This window comes from Phoenix dactylifera, unplaced genomic scaffold, assembly GCF_009389715.1.
Source record: "Phoenix dactylifera cultivar Barhee BC4 unplaced genomic scaffold, palm_55x_up_171113_PBpolish2nd_filt_p 000281F, whole genome shotgun sequence".
In the NCBI taxonomy this organism is placed as follows: Eukaryota; Viridiplantae; Streptophyta; class Magnoliopsida; order Arecales; family Arecaceae; genus Phoenix; species Phoenix dactylifera.
The window spans coordinates 277,443-295,863 of NW_024067765.1; positions in this window are offsets into that span (position 1 = coordinate 277,443).

The window sequence follows — 18,421 nt, forward strand, 5'->3', positions numbered from 1 at the left end:
TTTGTACGTCATTTCTTCAATTTGATATATACACACTTACCTTTATCCAAAAAAAAAATCTCAATCGGCAAAAATTCTCGGAGAAGCTTCTTTTTCTTATTTTTGTGAATATAGCTTTATCTTGCTTTCTTAAAAGCTTGTATTTACACATTCATTTTATATTTGGGTGATTGATTCAATCAAGGGATTGAATCAGAAGGTCTAAGGTTGTAGTTGGTGATCCTTTGTGAAAATCAGCCGGATTGTTTGTGAGCCCGAGTAAAACAAACGAAGTGATTCATTATGAGCCGTTAAAACAACAAGTTTGGTTGTGAGCTTGTAAAACAACCGTGCTGTAATTCTAGGATTATAGTGAAAATCTCAAGTAAAACTTGAGGAGTGGATGTAGGAGTAAGGTTAGCTCTGAACCACTATAAATCTTGTGTCTTTGTGTCGTGCCTTCCATTGTCTCACTGTCTTCATTCCTTAAACATTCCAGACTTACACTTTAGATTAATTACAAGTTAAAATTTCACATCTTTAATTAACATCCAATTCACCCCCCTCCCCCTCTTGGGCTGTTTGCTGGGCAACAACCTACCGGAAGGAGAGAAGATTCCAGCACCCATCAAGGGTGTTCTCACTGAATTCGAGGATGTGATGCCCCTCAAGTTACCCAAGTGATTGCCGCCAAAAAGAGAAATCGATCATCAGATTAATTTGGTGCATGGAGCACATCCACCAGCTCAAGCACCATATAGAATGGCCCCACCTGAACTCCAGGAGCTGAGGAGGCAGCTAACGGAGTTGGTGGACAGCGGGTTCATTCGACCTTCGAAGAGTCCGTATGGAGCACCGATACTTTTCCAAAAAAAGGACGATGGTTCGTTGAGATTCTGCATCGACTACAGGGACCTCAACAAGCTCACGGTGAAGAACAAGTACCCCATTCCATGGATTGACGATTTGTTCGACCAACTTAGTAAGGCACAATGGATTTCCAAATTGGATCTCCGCAGCGGGTACTATCAAGTCTGCATGGTGGAGGAGGACATGGAGAAGACTGCATGTGTGACAAGGTACGGAAGCTCTAGTACCTTGTCATGCCTTTTCTCACCAATGCACCAGCAACGTTCTATGCTTTGATGCAGCATGTACTCCATGACTTCACTGATAAATTCGTGGTAGTATACTTGGATGACATTGTTGTGTGCAGCCGGACGTTGGATGAGCATGTGGCGCACCTGAGGTAAGTCTTCTCCACCTTACGGCAGCACCAACTCTTTGTAAAATGGGAGAAGTGTGTGTTTGCACAGTGGAGGGTGCCGTTCCTTGGGCACATCATTGGGGATGTAAGGCTCATGATGGATCCCTCGAAAATTTCAGCTATAGCCAAGTAGGCGGTACCTACACGAGTTACACACTTGTGCTCTTTTCTTGGCATGGCAAATTATTATAGGAGGTTTCATCATTGGATATTCGAAGTTATGCGCCCCACTGATGGATTTGTTAAAGAAGGATCGACCATGGCGGTGGTCAAACCAATGTCAGGAGGCATTTGATCGTCTCAAGCAGGCGGTCATGGTGGAGCCGGTCCTCGAGCTACCGAACTTTTCTACTTCTTTTGAAGTCCACACCGACGCATCGGATTTTGCCATTGGAGGGGTGCTCATGCAGGAAGGGCACCCAGTGGCCTACGAGAGTTGGAAGTTGAACGACACCGAGCGTAGGTATACAGTTCATGAAAAGAAGATGACAGTAATTGTGCACTGTCTTCGAACCTGGCGTCATTACCTACTCGGATCTAAGTTTGTGGTGCGCACGGATAACGTGGCCATAAGCTACTTTCAGACCCAGCCAAAGCTCACCCCCAAGCAGGCGAGATGGCAGCAATTTCTCTTTGAATTCGATTTCGACATCGAGTACAAGCCAGGCCGAACTAATTCGGTCCTTGATGCCTCAAGTAGGAAGGTACAATTGGCTGCGATTTCTTCCTTTTCTGGACCAGCAAGTAACCTAATGGAGAGGGTCAAGACCAAGATGGAGAAGGATCCATGGGCCACTTCCATGGGTGAACTCATCAAAGACGGCAAGGCGCGCCATTTCTGGACCGAAGGAGGGCTGATTTTGACACGAGGGCGACGTGTCTATGTGCCTTCAGGTGGAGGGCTGAGGCGCGAGGTGTTGCGAGAACAACATGATTCTATGTGGACGGGACACCAGGGGGTGCATCGGACCCAAGCTCTCGTAGAACATAACTACTATTGGCTGAAGATGCGGGATGACATCGAGGAGTATGTTCGCACTTGTCTGCTATGCCAACAAGACAAGGTTGAACATCGACGGCCTGTGGGGTTGTTGGAACCATTACCTATATCAGTGCATCAGTGGGAGAGTGTCTCCATGGACTTCATCATCGGGCTACATCTGGTGGATGGGAACAGCTCTATCATGGTAGTGGTGGATCGCTTCTCGAAGTACGAAGTCTTCATTCCAGCACCTATTACTTGCCATGCGGAGGACGTGGCACGGTTGTTCTTCACATATGTGGTGAAATATTGGGGGATACCGCGGAGTATCATTTGTGATCGTGATGCTCGCTTCATGGGGAGATTCTGAACGTAGTTATTTCGGATATCGGATACTTGGAACGGAGCTGAAGATGTCCACGATCTTCCACCCTCAGACCGACGGCCAAACAGAGCGAACCAATGCATTATTGGAGATGTATTTGAGGCACTATGTGAGTGCCAACCAATGAGATTGGGTGCGACTCTTGGACCAAGCCCAATTCAGCTACAACTTACAGCGATCGGAGTTGACGGGTAAATCACCGTTTGAGGTGATTATAGGGCTGCAACCAGACACTCCGGGAAGTATCGCAGCGGACTACATGGGACGTAGTCCGACCGCGTATAGGTTCGTGCGGGATCTGAAGGAGGATACAGATTTGGTTTAGGTCTCCTTGTTGATGGCGGCCAAACGGATGAAGAAGTGGGCTGACATAAAGCGACGGGCAGCCGAATTTCAGGTTGGTGATCGGGTATTGGTGAAGCTTTACCATCACATGAAATTGAAGTCGGGCTACCACAAAGCACTCATGAGGAGGTATGAAGGTCCCTTCTGTTGCCCAGAGATGGTCACCCAAGAGGGGGGTGAATTGGGTGTTTTAAAAACTTTTGACTAATTAAAAAATAAAACACACGAATATATGCACTAACGTAAAGAAGGAAGAATGAGAAAGGTCAATCGCAAACACAAGGTTTTATAGTGGTTCGGAGCTTCCACTGCTCCTACATCCACTCCCCAAATCACCTTTGGAAATTTCCACTATAATCCACGATTACAGTACGGTAGTTTTGCGAGTTCACTACCCAACTCGTTGTTTTACACCGGGCTCACAACAAACCCAAAACCCCCAATTTCACTTAGGCTTGGGACGCCTTTCCCTTGTTCCAAGTCCCTTGACTGGAACAAGCACCACAATGAAAGAGTTTACAAAAGAAAATAAAAGCTCTAAAAAGCAAATATAACAATTATGAACAATTGAATCCGGAAGAATCGTTTTGCCGTTGGAAGCGTGGGAGATATTGATTCTTCCGATGTGGAGCGCGTAGGATTGAGTGTGAGCTTTGAATCCCAAGTGCACGAGAGTGGTTGAGCTTGAAATCACTTGGGAAGCTTGAAAACACTTGATTTCTTCACTTGAATGCACTCACTCCCTTGAACTTTTCTTTCTTACTTCTCTCTTGAATGATCTAGCTTTGGGTTGGTAAGAGTTGTTGAGAAGCACTTAAGAGGTCCCTTTTATAGCCCAAAAAGCAAATATAGCCGTTAGAGACAAAGAAAGAAGGATTTGAAATTCAAACCAAACCTGAAAAGCTGTCAGTCGCGTTCCAGTCGCTCCGGGGACGTCTCCGCTTCAACGGGAGACGTCTCGGCTACAAGATTTTACTTTTTCCATTGTCTGGGGTCGACTCGGCACTTTCAGGGGACGTCTCGGCTTGTTTGCACTTTTTGAATGGGGACGACTCCGCTGATCTGGGGACGACTCCGCTTCTTTATCTCCGAAGAACATGTCCTCTGGAATTTCCTGAGAGAGTCGACTCCGCTCCTTCAGGGGACGTCTCGGGTTGTCTGCACTTTATGCATGGGGACGACTCCGCTGTCTCAGGGTCGACTCCGCTTCCTTATTACCAAAAAAACTATTCTCTGGAAAACCCTGAGAGAGCCGTCTCCGCTATCTTGGGGATGACTCGGGAAGTCTCCTTTTTACTTGCGGGGACGACTCGGCTTACTGTGGGGACGTCTCGCGCATATCTCTTGAAAACTGCCTTTCTGCCGCCACTGAGAGAGTCGACTCCGCTACTGAGAGAGTCGACTCCGCTAACGCGGGGACGACTCGGCAGGTGTCGGGGACGTCTCCAAGTGTGCCGGTTCTTCCTGTTTGTGCCAGAGACGTCTCTGAAACTATCTGGAGACGTCTCGGCTGTCCCTGATCTGTTTTCTTTAACTCAAAATATTCTTCAATAAATTCATAAAAATTATGGGAACTTGCCTAGACATTTCTTAACAATATTCTTAATAAAACACATGAATTCCTCAATTAAATTGTTAAGATATAATGGAATTTTACTCTAGTGTTTTATATTCATCAAAATCTATTAGGGGGTCAACAATCTCCCCCTTTTTGATGATGACAAAACACTGAGTATATGCAAAATTTGAGATTTAAACATATACACAGTATTTGATCAGATGTACAAGTATAATGTTTTGATTAGAACTAGATACAATGTGCATCACTCAAAGTATTCAATTTTCAGTTCTTTCCTTGTGCATAAGATTGATCTTTATAGTTCTTAAATGATTTTAGCATATCAACTGAATTTGAATCAAGTTAAAATGAAGTATTGATGCTGAGGATAATTGAAAGCTAGATTCTTTTTGACTCCCCCTTTCTTTTCCAGAAGGGCAATTATCTTAAGGTCAATATTCTTCAATTTTATCTTTTCTAAATCAACTTTGGAGTATGATTATAAATTTTGCATTCCATATTCAATATCCATATATATAACTGCTCCCCCCTTTCAATATCTCTACATTCAATATCTACTCCCCCTTTTTGTCATCAACAATGAAGGGGACAAATTATCTCTATATTCAATATATTCAGTGTTCATTTTACTCCCCCTGTTTCAGATGCTTTAATACGTTGTGCCAAATCTGAATACTTAATGTATGTTATGAGATTCTTATGACACATCAAGAGGCACATTCACATTCATAGAAACACATACATAGAGTTGGCAATGTACACAGTTTTCAAAAGGGATTGTATTCATGTATCATTGTGAACCTTTGAAGTCAGTACATAGTCAAAAAGAAGAAATCATTACAAGTATTGATTTCTAATACAAAAGTGTTTCAAAATAGCCAAGGATTTACAAAAAGAAGATCCTATAAGATATCCATCATCGGCGACGTTGCTCATGGCCCCTACCAGCTGTATTTTGTTCATAAACTTTACAAGCTGCATCTATGAATGTATTGATGGAATCCATGAGGGTCTTAAATTGATCTCCCTGTGACTTGTGGAAACCTGCCACAAGTGCCTCAAACTCTATAGTTGCCATTTCAATTCTTCCTCTGAGTTGGGCAACTAAGGTGCTCACATTGCCATCTGGTTTTGTTAGCTCTTTAAGACTCTTGGAAATGCTCTTCAAGCTGTCCTTGAGCTCTAATGATCTGATGGTTTGGGTGGCACCCACACCAATTATTTCTTGTGTTGTAGCTTCAATTTGACTTCTAATATCCTTCATCTCTTGTAGAGCCCTTCATGTGAAGCTCTGATGGGGGCCAACTCTGTGGAGATCATGGATCTCATCTCCTCCCTCATCTGCTGGCAAATGGCAGATGCTAAGGTGCGCATCTGATCCTCTGACAGAAAGGAGGGCCCACTAACTGGAGGAGGTGGTGGCATGGATGTGGAAGGTCCAGCTGAGCTGGAGGAAATATCAGGGATATCCATGTGGCTAGGTGGAGGAGAGTGATGGTCAGACTCATGATGTGGGATCTCAGGCTCTAGGATTTGGGTTTTTCTCTTTGGTACCTTGACCCACGATCCATCTATCTTATGAAATTCCATTCTTCTCATTGTGCCCTCATTGTAATAGTCGGTGTTTCTCAAGGGCTTTGCAGGTTCATTTGTTGGAATGGGAACCTTGAAGTGTTTAAAGATTAAGGTAAAGATCATGCCATAGGGTATACTAAACCCAGAATACCTATGACATAGGGCAATGTAATTTAGCATGAGTCAAGGGAGGTTTAGAGGGATCCCTAGTAGGATGTGGTGCATTATAACTAAGTCTCGCTCCGAAACAAAATCGAAGCGACCGGTTTTAGGAAATAGGACCCGGTTGACAATACTTAAGAGAAGTCTCATCTCTGCATTTAGGTCCTGGGAATTGACAACATCAAGAGGGCCGCAGTCCTCTCTTCCTAAAAGTAAATTTAGGGCTGACTCCCTTTGGGGATGTGAGGTTGGAGCCTCACCGTCCCTAGGAATTTGTAGGACAGTGGATAGGACATCTTCATTGACTTCTACTAATGTCCCTTGGACATATCCAGTGTACCCTAGGTCCCCTAAGGCCATATTGCTAAAAAGTTCTCTAACTAGGCCGGGGTAGGTCAAGGTATTTAGGGTACAAAGGTGCTCCCACCCTTGGGCTCGGAGTCTCTCTCCAATAGAGAACCCCTCATGATCTAAAAAGGAGAAATCTATGTACCTTCCTGTCGTGACTGTGCGATTTGCACAGGAAATAGTCGTGGTTGGCGGAGCAACCGGAGGAGACGGCGCGGAGGGTTCTTCCCGTCGTTCCTCACCGTCGGCCGCTACCCTAGGTCGCCTTCCACGGGTCGTCCTAGCCTTCTTTGGTGCCATGGATGCTAGGGTTTGTGATGTAGAGCAAATGGAGGCTAGGATTTGAGGTGGAGAGCAAATGGAGGCTAGGGTTTTTCGTTCTGGTCGGGAATGAAGGAGAAAGCTTGAGTCGGCTCGAGCGATTTCGACCTATTTAAAAAGCCCTCATTCGGTCCCCGAGACGTCTCCGCGACTAAGGTGAGACGTCTCCCCTGGGGGGACGTCTCTGCGATTTGCCAGAGACGTCTCCGGCACTGAAAAATTTCAGACTGTATTCTATCTTCTCCCAATTTCTGTTAAATCATCCTAATCAACATGATCTCTTTTGATAAACTTAGAGTGAATTTGTTTGTGATCCTCCCCCTTAATGATACATCCTATAATAATTTGATAATGATTTTTGAATTATTAATATTGAAATGAGGAGTGTTTGACCAAATTTCGAATACCTATGAAATAGGCTCTGAAAATATCTCCATGAAGAGTCCAAGGGAGGGTAACCATCCTCCGGAAAGTCAAACAGTTCGTCATTTAGCTTACATGAATTCATGTTTTCACTTATGTTTACCTTGAGGTTGATTACTAGTTTGCGCAGCAAACAATGCAATACAAGTTCAATTCATTTGCTAGGATCATACAAGCTCAAAGCATTCCTTAAGAAATTGAATCTTTCTTTACAAAGGGGCTTTGTAAAGATATCAGCTAATTGATTTTTAGTACATACATATTCAATCATCACATCATTTTTTAGCACATGATCCCTAATAAAATGATGCCTAATCTCTATATGCTTTGACTTAGAGTGTTGGACAGGATTTTTTGTTAAGTTAATTGCACTTGTATTATCACACTTAATTGGTATATTATCCATTTTGATACTGAAGTCTTCAAGTTGTTGCTTAATCCAAAGAACTTGGGCACAACAGCTTCCAGCTGCAATGTACTCAGCCTCAGCTGTGGACAAGGCAACTGAATTTTGTTTCTTGCTAAACCAAGAAACTAAATTAGCACCCAAGAATTGACATGTGCCACTTGTGCTTTTTCTGTCGAGTTTGCACCCGGCAAAATCAGCATCGGAATAAGCAATTAAATTTATGTCAGATTGTTTAGAATACCATAAGCCTACATTAGATGTCCCTACTAGATATCTAAAAATTCTCTTAACAGCTTGCAAGTGTGATTCCTTAGGACATGCTTGGTATCTAGCACACATACAAACACTAAATAATATATCTGGTCTACTAGCAGTAAGGTAAAGTAAAGAGCCTATCATACCTCTGTATAATTTGCAGTCTATACTTTTACCTTTTTTATCTTTGTCAAGCTTGCAACTTGAGCCCATGGGTGTGCTGATTTCTTTTGCATCCTTCATCTTGAATTTCTCCAACATTTCTTTGATATACTTGGTCTGACTGATGAAGATGCCTTCCTCTGATTGTTTTATTTGCAGCCCAAGGAAGAAATTGAGCTCACCCATCATGCTCATTTCAAATTCTCCCTGCATAAGCTTGGCAAACTCTTGACAAAGACTATCATTAGTAGCACCAAAAATTATATCATCCACATAAATTTGTACAAGCAATAAGTCACTTCCTTTTCTTTTAATAAAGAGGGTTTTGTCTACATTTCCTCTCTTAAATTTGTTCTCAATTAGGAAATTACTTAATCTTTCATACCATGCCCTAGGAGCTTGCTTAAGTCCATACAATGCTTTATGCAATTTATACACATAATCTGGATGTAAGTGATTTTCAAAACCTGGAGGTTGTCCTACATAAACTTCCTCCATTATATAGCCATTTAAGAATGCACTTTTTACATCCATTTGATAGAGTTTAAAATCCATGAAGCATGCATATGCTAAAAGCAGTCTAATAGCCTCTAACCTAGCAACAGGAGCAAAAGTTTCATCAAAATCTATTCCTTCCTCCTGATTATATCCTTTGGCCACTAGCCTAGCTTTGTTTCTTATTACTATCCCATCTTCATCTAGTTTATTTCTATATACCCATTTGGTGCCTATAATTGAAACATTAGGGGGTCTTTTCATTAGAGTTCAAACTTCATTTCTTTCGAATTGGTTTAATTCCTCTTGCATAGCATTCATCCAATTATCATCTTTTTCAGCTTCTTCTAGTGATTTAGGCTCTATTTGTGAAACGAAAGCAAGATAATTACTAGTGCTTCTTAAAGAGGATCTAGTTCTTATACCTTGTGACGGATCACCAAGGATTAGATCCTTTGGATGACCATGTGCATACCTCCATTCTTTAGGAAGATCTTGATTTCTTGATGGAGGTTGATCTTCTTCATCTCGCTGATTTGTATCTTCTTTGATCTCATCCTCATGTTGTTTGTCTTGAGTGGAGAGTTCCTTCATTTGGTCTTCAAGTATACCTACATCACCATCTTCTTCTTTTCTAGAAGAATCTCCATTAGTTTCATCAAAGACAACATGAATGGATTCTTCAACAACGAGAGTTCTCTTGTTGAAGACCCTGTATGCTCTACTAGATGAGGAGTAACCTAAGAAGATCCCCTCATCTGATTTAGCACTAAATTTACTGAGATTGTCCTTTCCATTGTTCAAAATAAAGCATCGACAACCGAAAACATGAAAATAACTTATATTTGGTTTCTTACCTTTTATCAACTCATACGGTGTTTTCTTTAAGATGGATCTAACTAAAGCACGATTTAAGATATAACATGAAGTATTTATTGCTTCAGCCCAAAAATACTTTGGTAGATCTGATTCGCACAACATGGTACGAGCCATATCTGCTAGTGTGCGATTCTTCCTTTCTACCACCCCATTTTCTTGGGGTGTCCTAGGTGCCGAGAAGTTGTGATTGATACCATTTTCTTCACAAAATTTTTCAAAATACTGATTTTCAAACTCGGTACCATGATCACTCCTAATTGCTTTTAGTTTAAGATTGAGTTCATTTGAAACCCTATTATGAAACTTGATAAAAGCAGGAAAGGACTCATCTTTGTGTGCAAGAAATGAAACCCATGTAAAACGTGAAAAATCATCAACAATTACAAGACCAAATTTCTTACCCCCTAGACTAGCAGTTCTAGTGGGTCCAAACAAATCCATGTGAATTAGTTCTAAGGGTTTTGATGTTGAAACTATGTTCTTAGACTTGAAAGAACTTCTTGTTTGTTTCCCTAATTGACATGCAGCACAGATTTTATTCTTTTCAAAGTCTATTTTTGGTAGACCTTTGACTAGATCCTTTGTAATTAATTTTGAGATTAAATCCATGCTAGCATGCCCTAACCTACGATGCCATAACCAACTAGTCTCATTGACTTTGGGATTCATGGCTACAAGACATTGGCCATCCTTCATGGTGAGATCATCAAGATCTACCATGTAAACATTTCCATGCCTATGTCCTGTGAGTATGATCTCATTGTCAAATGGACTACTAATTATGCATAGTGACGATTCAAATGATACTTTAAAGCCCTTGTCACAAAATTGACTTATACTTAACAAATTATGTTTTAGTCCATTAACTAACAATACATTATCAATAAATGAGGAGGGTGATATGGAGATTTTACCAACACCAATAATTCGGCCTTTAGCATTGTCTCCAAATGTGACTACTCCTCCTTCTTTTGATTCCAAGGTGACGAAGAGACTCTTGTCACCGGTCATATGCCTTGAGCAACCACTATCAAGATACCACATTCTCTTTTTATTCCCGGCTGCAAGGCATACCTGCAAAATGATCATGTGAAGCTCTTAGGTACCCAAGTTTTCTTGGGTCCTTCGTGGTTAGTGTAGTTGGTTCCCTTAGGCACCCATACTTTAGTTATGCTTTTAGCTTTTACAAATGTATTCTTGTTAGTTTGGATTTTTCTTTGAATACAAGAGTAGGCTTTATGTCCATTCTTTCCACAAAGAAAGCATGTTGGTTTTTCAGTTTTTACGTCTTTTGCTTTTACAAAGAAATTCTTTAGATACTTTTGTTGCTCATTAGTTTTATATCCTAATCCGGCTTTATTAAAAACAGCTCTTTGATTTGAAAGAATAAGATTTAATTTTTCAGAGCTTTGTGTAAATTTTTCAACAATTGGTTTGTATTTATGTACCTCATTCTTAAGATTCAAATTTTCTTTGACTAGTTCTTCCTTATCCTTTTTAAGAGATTCAACATTTTGTGCAAGTGAGGTATTATTATCGAGTAGGGATTTTACTTTTAGATTTAATTTCTTAATTAGTGTTTTTGCCTTTTCATTTTCAATGCTCAGTTTTGAATTTTTGATTTCTAGGTTAGTAGTGTCAATATTTTTAATGCTCTCCTTTTCAATTAATAAGTTTTCAATATTTTCCTTTAGTTTTTGATTGGAGGCTTATAATTCTTTATTCTTTGCTCCTAACATACTACAATCACCCATAAGTTCTTGAAAAGCCTCATATAATTCTTCTAAAGTAAAATTTATGGTTGGGTTTTGACATACCTCGTCGTCTTCGAACGCCATGAAGCATAGATTGGCGGTCTCTTCCTTCTCTTCCTCGGAGGATGATGTGTCACTATCATCCCATGTTGCCTTCAATGCCTTCTTCTTCTTCTTTACAAAATACTTCTTTTGTTGAGGGCATTCGGAACGAATATGTCCCAGTCTCTTGCAATCATAGCATACGATTGGGTCTCTTTCTTTTTCCTTTTCTTTTTCCCAATCATTTCTCCCTCCAAATTTCTTTCTTGGGAAGGGTTTCTTTCTTCTCATGAATTTTTTAAACTTCCTTACTATTAAACCCAAGTCCTCATCTTGACTTTCTTCTTCACTCTCACTGCTCTCTTCTTCACATACACTTGAGGTAGCCTTGAGTGCGATTGTCTTTTTCTTTGGCAACTCTTCTTCATGCTGCTTCATCGTGAGCTCATGCGTCATCAATGAGCCCAAGAGTTGTTCTAGCCCCAAAGTGTTGAGGTCTTTGGCTTCTACAATCGCCGTGACCTTTGCTTCCCATGCTTTTGGCAGTGACCTGAGAATTTTACTCACAAGTTCGGGGTTAGTGTAAGATTTGCCCAAGCTTTTTAGGCCATTAATAATTTCGGTAAAACATGTAAACATGCATGTGATGGTTTCATTAGGTTCCATCTTAAACAATTCATATTTGTGAACTAGAATGTTCACTTTGGATTCTTTGACTTGATTTGTACCCTCGTGTGTAACTTCAAGCCTATCCCATATTTCCTTAGCGGAACTACATGTAGAGACTTTATTGAACTCATTTACATCTAAAGAACAAAATAGTGAGTTCATGGCTCTAGAATTGAGTTGAGCCATCCTATCATCATTCTCATCCCAATCCTCCTCAGGTTTGGGAACTCGAATGCCATTAACCACATGTGATGGTTCTTGTGGTCCCTTGACTATAACCCTCCACAAGGCATAGTCTTGTGCTTGAATGAAGATTCTCATTCTAGTCTTCCAATAGGTATAATTTGTCCCATTGAAGAGTGGAGGTCTATTGGTTGCTTGCCCCTCGGCAGGAACATTGTTAAAGGGTGTTGCCATCTAGATCTTTGGCTAAGACGGTTAGGTCTTTCAAGAAATACACAGAGCACCCGCTTTGATACCACTTGTTGCCCAGAGATGGTCACCCAAGAGGGGGGTGAATTGGGTGTTTTAAAAACTTTTGACTAATTAAAAAATAAAACACACGAATATATGCACTAACGTAAAGAAGGAAGAATGAGAAAGGTCAATCGCAAACACAAGGTTTTATAGTGGTTCGGAGCTTCCACTGCTCCTACATCCATTCCCCAAATCACCTTTGGGAATTTCCACTATAATCCACGATTACAGTACGGTAGTTTTGCGAGTTCACTACCCAACTCGTTGTTTTACACCGGGCTCACAACAAACCCAAAACCCCCAATTTCACTTAGGCTTGGGACGCCTTTCCCTTGTTCCAAGTCCCTTGACTGGAACAAGTACCACAATGAAAGAGTTTATAAAAGAAAATAAAAGCTCTAAAAAGCAAATATAACAATTATGAACAATTGAACCCGGAAGAATCGTTTTGCCGTTGGAAGCGTGGGAGATATTGATTCTTCCGATGTGGAGCGCGTAGGATTGAGTGTGAGCTTTGAATCCCAAGTGCACGAGAGTGGTTGAGCTTGAAATCACTTGGGAAGCTTGAAAACACTTGATTTCTTCACTTGAATGCACTCACTCCCTTGAACTTTTCTTTCTTACTTCTCTCTTGAATGATCTAGCTTTGGGTTGGTGAAGAGTTGTTGAGAAGCACTTAAGAGGTCCCTTTTATAGCCCAAAAAGCAAATATAGCCGTTAGAGACAAAGAAAGAAGGATTTGAAATTCAAACCAAACCTGAAAAGCTGTCAGTCGCAATCCAGTCGCTCCGGGGACGTCTCCGCTTCAACGGAAGACGTCTCGGCTACAAGATTTTACTTTTTCCATTGTCTGGGGTCGACTCGGCACTTTCAGGGGACGTCTCGGCTTGTTTGCACTTTTTGAATGGGGACGACTCCGCTGATCTGGGGACGACTCCGCTTCTTTATCTCCGAAGAACATGTCCTCTGGAATTTCCTGAGAGAGTCGACTCCGCTCCTTCAGGGGACGTCTCGGGTTGTCTGCACTTTATGCATGGGGACGACTCCGCTGTCTCAGGGTCGACTCCGCTTCCTTATTACCAAAAAAACTATTCTCTGGAAAATCCTGAGAGAGCCGCCTCCGCTATCTTGGGGACGACTCGGGAAGTCTCCTTTTTACTTGCGGGGACGACTCGGCTTACTGTAGGGACGTCTCGCGCATATCTCTTGAAAACTGCCTTTCTGCCGCCACTGAGAGAGTCGACTCCGCTACTGAGAGAGTCGACTCCGCTAACGCGGGGACGACTCGGCAGGTGTCGGGGACGTCTCCAAGTGTGCCGGTTCTTCCTGTTTGTGCCAGAGACGTCTTTGAAACTATCTGGAGACGTCTCGGCTGTCCCTGATCTGTTTTCTTTAACTCAAAATATTCTTCAATAAATTCATAAAAATTATGGAAACTTGCCTAGACATTTCTTAACAATATTCTTAATAAAACACATGAATTCCTCAATTAAATTGTTAAGATATAATGGAATTTTACTCTAGTGTTTTGTATTCATCAAAATCTATTAGGGGGTCAATACCTTCATCATCACACATCGAATTGGCGAGACAACGTACCGATTATCACTGCCTTCCAAGCTGAAAGTACACCCGGTGTTCCACGTGTCCTTGTTGAAACCGTTCAAAGAGGACACAACTGACCCCTCTCGGGCTCAGAGCGGGCGAGCTCCAGTGGTCGTACGAGTTCATTACACCAAGAAGGTTTCTGAAATCATGGCGGACAGGAAAAAGGGTAACCGTGTGCAATACTTAGTCCGATGGAAAGGACTATCAGATTCAGAAGCAACTTAGAAGTATGGTGACGAACTATGGCAGTTCGAGGACATCATCAATGAGTACCGCCTAGCCTCGTCCGGGGCGACTTTGGCTTAGGTGGGGGAGGGTGTCACGGCTCCTCGAATCAGGGCTGGATCGGACGCGGATCATGGTATAAACCAGATCAGGTCGCTGGACAGGTTCGAGGTCTGACCGTGCTTTCTGGAGATTTGGGCAGCTTGGGGACCAAATCTAGGCCCTAGGATCACCTAGGGAAACGTGTGCAAGATCTAGGAGGAATACCCAAGAGCATGGGGCTGGGGGCACGTGCTACAAGGCATGTATTTGCAAGAATACATGCTGGTTCATCATTAAGAGGAAAGCAGCTGCAACGAGTGATGGCTTATCTTAAAGCATGGGCTGAATCCGAAAAATTAGGATGCATAGAAATGTGTGCCACTGATGGAGGTACGTGGCATAAGTCTCCAAAAGGCAAGGGACATGTTTTAATACGTTTTCATAACTGAAAGATGGATGGTTAGAAAACGTGGCTGTAACGCTGTTTCCACGCGTTCTCATGTTGAGGAAAATTTCGGAAACTCTACAGAAGTCCGTTCAAAGTGGAAAAGGTACCATCTGGAAGGATTTTTCATTCCAAATCGCTACTCCATCTAGAAAAGCTTGATGCCACAAGCCATTTCGAAAGCGGTCTCACTAAGGGTACTCAATCCTACACATGCTACTACTAAAAAGGCGAGTGTAGTTGCCCTGGCCTTACCTACTCTACTCTTATTCAACTAGAGTGGGTCGAAGTCCTGTTTGATATCCTAGATCTCCTCATTTAATATCTTAGCCACTTTTTTATGGAGTTGATCCGAACATTGACAGGCATCTCCCATCTCCTTATTTGAACAGACTCCCGCCGTGGTTTCTCGTACGGAATCGACCCACTGCGGGTTGAGGCTTTCAATCTAGTTTCGTTGTAATCTGATTCGGTTGGGGCACGAACTTGGCCGTTTCATCTGATTGCGCAGAATTCTGCAGGAATGGAGGTTTTCCTATCTTATCTAGGATTCATCCTTATCTTGTACATGGGAAGTTGAGTTCGTGAGGGATTTGTAATTAGAGGTTGCTCCTCTATAAGAGGACCCTCAAAGGGGAGGGATTGGTATCGGGTAGAGCTCGAGAGACCAGAAGAGCTTATTGTAATCAGTTGGTGGTTATTCAATAAAGTTCTCTTCCCCTGTATTTCTCTCTCTCTCCCTCGTGGTATTTTCTGGTATCGTGTTTCGCTGCATTATTGTTGTTAGGCATGACCTAAGTCATAGAGATTAGGTTTCTATGCCAGGAAGGCTGATCAGTTATTTTCGGTAGATCGAGCCGCACGTTGTTGGGATTCGCTCTGAAATCCCTTCGTACGTGACACTTGGCACATTAAAGTTTAAGCTCATTAAGCATGCAAATGACAAAATTAAGCTTCAATCAAAAGAACTTGACTCTAAGGTATATTTAAACTCTAAATGAGTTCTTTTCTTAAGTTCTTCCAATATAATTTATTTTTAGATGTATTTTTAAAAGTTCTTTTAAATGTATCAAGCAAAGCGTATCAAGGATGTATCAAATCTTTCTTCCTTACTCACTTATGTACTAGATCAATTGAATTGAAAGCATTAGTATTCCCATTTGACCTCAATAGCTTTGTAAACATCAAAATCACACTAGGAAGAAAGATTAAAGTTTAAGCTCATTAAGCATGCAAATGACAAAATTAAGCTTCAATCAAAAGAACTTGACTCTAAGGTATATTTAAACTCTAAATGAGTTCTTTTCTTAAGTTCTTCCAATATAATTTATTTTTAGATGTATTTTTAAAAGTTCTTTTAAATGTATCAAGCAAAGCGTATCAAGGATGTATCAAATCTTTCTTCCTTACTCACTTATGTACTAGATCAATTGAATTGAAAGCATTAGTATTCCCATTTGACCTCAATAGCTTTGTAAACATCAAAATCACACTAGGAAGAAAGATTAAAGTTTAAGCTCATTAAGCATGCAAATGACAAAATTAAGCTTCAATCAAAAGAACTTGACTCTAAGGTATATTTAAACTCTAAATTAGTTCTTTTCTTAAGTTCTTCCAATATAATTTATTTTTAGATGTATTTTTAAAAGTTCTTTTAAATGTATCAAGCAAAGCGCATCAAGGATGTATCAAATCTTTCTTCCTTACTCACTTATGTACTAGATCAATTGAATTGAAAGCATTAGTATTCCCATTTGACCTCAATAGCTTTGTAAACATCAAAATCACACTAGGATCCTCAATCTCCTCCTTTTTGATCATTACAAAACATTGAGTGTAAGCAAATTAATATTCATGTGAGAAGTAAGGTTTAATGTATAGGTAATGCTTTTGGTGCAAAGGTGTCAAGATAGTCCAGTTTAGAGAATGTATCAATGAACCAAAAGTTCTTCCTATCTTATCCAAATAGATGCCAAATGAATTTTAGCTTTGCTCCCCCTTATTCTTGTATTTTACTAAAACAAAATTTTTAAAAGTTCGTGTCAAAGTAAGTGTTTCATTCTAATATCGAGGTAAGGAAAATCTCTATGATTATGTGCCAGAATTTAGATTTTCTTTTTGTCACATGTCTTCTCCCTAGTATATAATACATATCTTCCCCTTAAGTATGCAATATATACCTTTTATATTTTTTTTTAATTATATTTTCTCCCCTATATAGTTTTTCTTATAGAATTTGCTTCTAGTTTCTTCCTTATATTTTCTCTCCCTTTTTGTTATCATCAAAAAGAATGAACAACAATGAAATGGATAGCATTGTATGACAATCACAAAGATCATAACTCAAGAGAAACATTGTATTTCATCTATGCCAAAAGCATAATGTTTTAGAGAAGAAATACAAACTACCACAAAGAGTAAATACAAGTTAAAACAAATACATAATCTAGGAGACACTTTAAGAACATACTTCATGATAATGCTTTAGAGTTAATCAGCTTTAACATAATCAACATATTTCAATCTAAACTGATTTATATTCAATTCAAGGCATAAAGCATTATGAGCATATACTCAAATATTTCTCTTCTTTTTTGACAACATCAAAAAGGTTGCAAAATAATGAAACATTAAGCACAAGACAAGATTTTATTCAATGCATGTCAAATTATTGCAAGAATATGAATCATGTAACTCAAAACAATAATGTCAGGACAAGATAATGAGTATAGAATATAGCCAATTAAGATAGATTCAAAATTATGATGCGATCACAACAAATTTGATGATTTTAATATTCCTTAAAAGTTCTTTTACCTCTCTTTCAAAAAGAGTAAACCTGAAATAATTTCAGGGATGACAAATATCATCAAAATCAAGGATGAAAAGTTTAGCTTTAAGAATGAGACATTTGAGATACGAGCCAGAAGAGATCTCTAAATATAGATTCTAAAGATAGTTTTCAAATCAAGTATGGATGAAATCTTTCTCAAGTTATTTCAAGGAGTATCAAGAATGATATTCAAGGAAAGCACGAATGCAAATTCAACCTCTTTTCTCCTTTTTTTTGTGAAAGATTTTTAATAACATATGAAGGCTTTTTCATTTAAATTTTTTTTTTAACATATTAAATATAAAGCAATATGAGAGCAATCTAGTTAATTTTCAAAGTATAATATAAGAGCAGATAAAGATCAAAATTTATATACTTGAAAAACATAAGGTCATGTTGAATCATTAATTGTTAATGACTTAGGGTACCGATACCAAAATATGAATTTATGTAATGTATGATATATCTTAGAGCATGCATAAAATTTAAAGTTTTGAAATTTCTTTTAGAGCTCTCTTAAAGATTTTCTTTTACTCCTTTAAAGATCATAGCATCAAAATTAAATAAAATAAATTGGCTTAGGATTGAAATACTAAAGTGCAAACCAATAAGAGTTCATTAGTAGATTCCAAAGTAAATTTTTGATGCTAAGACAAATGGAATCCTTTTCAATTAGTTTTCAAAATAAATAATTTATTGATAAAGTATAGATGAAAATCCAACTTTTAAAAGATATTCAATGAAGCACAAAGTTTGATAC